The 2,096-nt window shown below is 40.1% G+C and overlaps 1 protein-coding gene across 1 annotated transcript in view; it reads left to right on the top strand.

Moving 5' to 3' along the window:
- The first annotated feature begins 1,207 nt into the window (after window positions 1-1,207).
- The window catches only part of septin9b (septin 9b), a 74,437-nt gene continuing 73,548 nt past the window's right edge, over window positions 1,208-2,096 (top strand). Inside the window, exon 1 of the mRNA XM_014004972.1 lies at window positions 1,208-1,320. The gene's annotated coding sequence lies outside the window, so the exon portion shown is untranslated. The remainder of the gene's footprint in view (window positions 1,321-2,096) is intronic.

The raw sequence follows: 2,096 nt of genomic DNA, 5'->3' as shown, positions 1-2,096 counted from the left end.
GGTAAAGGAAAAAAAAAMAAAACAAGGTGGACGATTTGGAATTTGTCACAAAGTTCTTGGTCATTTAGGACAAAGCAACACTTGGCGGTGGCAGCATCATGCTGCGAGGAGGGTTTTCTCTGGCAGAAACTGGGATAAATGAGTTTCAAACAAYTAAATAGAAATTATACTAAGAGGGGTGAATCATTTTGCATATTTAAATGTATCTTCATTGATTTCTGAAATCAACTCTAACACTACTCGTTTAAAGAAAAATGACCGATACGTCATTGTCAACAGGTGAAACGACGGTGCAGTCGAAGAAGAAGTGCCAGACAAGAAGTGTCTAAAGAGTGCGTTTATGAAGACATGAGGAAGAACTTGACCCCGTCTGCACCAGYTCTGCAGCAAAGTCCTCACATGTTTTAGCTCGGAAATGCTTTAACTTATCACTGAACATTTTCTTCCTCTGGGCTTTTATTTGTCATATTTAACTTTGGTTATTTGAGACATGACAGAACAGTGAATGCAAACACAGGAATAAGTTATCAGAAGAAAACGTGATTAAAGAATCTTTGCTGACAGTTAATATTATAAAATGATAAAACTGTACTTGTTTGCGTCTATCTAATCGAGCAAACCTGAGCAAATCTACTTCATGTATTTTTTTTAATCACTGCCACAACTCCTGCAGACACACTGGAGTCTGCAGCACTTGTTTCTTTCTTTAGTTTCTATTGCTTATGTTTTTTATAATAAATCACCACAAAAGACAACTGACTGTTTCATTTTTGTGTCCATTATTTTAGAAAACCCACCACATTCGAAAAAAAAAAGACTATTAAACTCCTTCCAAACGTTACAGGGTGAGGTGCAGCGTCATGAACTGGACCTGTCTGGTTGARGTGAGGAGAAAGTCTGATGTCTGTAATCTCCATTAGGTAGCAGTTTGCATTAATCTCCTTAGTTTGGCTAGTCAATCCTGACTAAGAATAACATTTACAACTGATATCCTGTCAGTGGCTCAAAGGGATGGACTGGAGAGAGASACATTCTCCTGCATGTTTTTCTGAAATGATTGATTGATGAGTGACTGACAGGCTTCTGCTAAGCTTGATGACATTCTGAGTGGGTAATTGGATTATTTGAAGCAGGTGTGTTGAATCATGGAAACAGCTAAAGGCATATCCAGGACTGAAAGAGGAAACAGAGACACTGTGGGGAGTCAAGGTCTGAGCAGTGCCAGGGTACCCTGTGACCCCTAAGAACAGCTAAGGTCCTGCGCAGAACCCTCAAACTCCCAGGCCTCGGAGCTTCAATCACAACATGACAGGTTGAATRGTGAGATATTTTTGATTAGCTATGATTTATGAAGTGGGGAATAAAAACCAACACTCTAGTGCTACATAAAAAGCAATGCAGAAAAAAAGAGTTTTGAATCTGTGGTATTCAGAATTTCATGCTGGGTTTCAGTCTTCATGCGTTAAACTAAAAGAAGTGCACAAAGAAATAAACCACATTATCACATTGTTGTTTCTGACAGAGTAGAAGGTTGTGCAGCAGATGATCCAGGGCGCAGGCAATAATTCAGAGTAAAAAAAAAAAAGGTTTTATTCAACAGAGGAAGGCTGATGAGGCAAAAAAAAAAAAACACTCACTGGTGGAACTTCTAAAGAAAAACATGAAAGGCACCATATAGACAACCGCACTGGCTGGTGAAAACAACACAATGATCAGACAAACACTGAGGACAGGACGGAGACTATAAAGGCAAACTAATGAGAAACACCTGGAGGAGACACAGGAGGAACCAGGTGAGCGTAGGCGGGGCTAACGGCCTGACAGACAGCAGGGGCACAGATCCACAGGAACAAATAAACAGACCATGATGGAAGGACAATCAAAAGTAACATTTGGACAAACTGAAATGCAGTTTGTGATATCCGACACACCTTTTAGAAGCAAAGCTGTGCAATCAAAACTTTTTATTTCAGCTGAGCTTTGCATGGCTGGCTGTAAAGTTAGTTCATGTGATGAGGCTCCGTTCCTGCCACGCTCGACAAGACTGAATACTTTTACAGCACTGGACACAGTCAAAACCTGCTGAGTCTATTTAT

Source organism: Austrofundulus limnaeus, unplaced genomic scaffold (assembly GCF_001266775.1).
Source record: "Austrofundulus limnaeus strain Quisiro unplaced genomic scaffold, Austrofundulus_limnaeus-1.0 Scaffold27, whole genome shotgun sequence".
In the NCBI taxonomy this organism is placed as follows: Eukaryota; Metazoa; Chordata; class Actinopteri; order Cyprinodontiformes; family Rivulidae; genus Austrofundulus; species Austrofundulus limnaeus.
The sequence above is the reverse complement of the archived record's forward strand: the minus strand, read 5'-3'. Positions and strand labels throughout refer to the sequence as shown.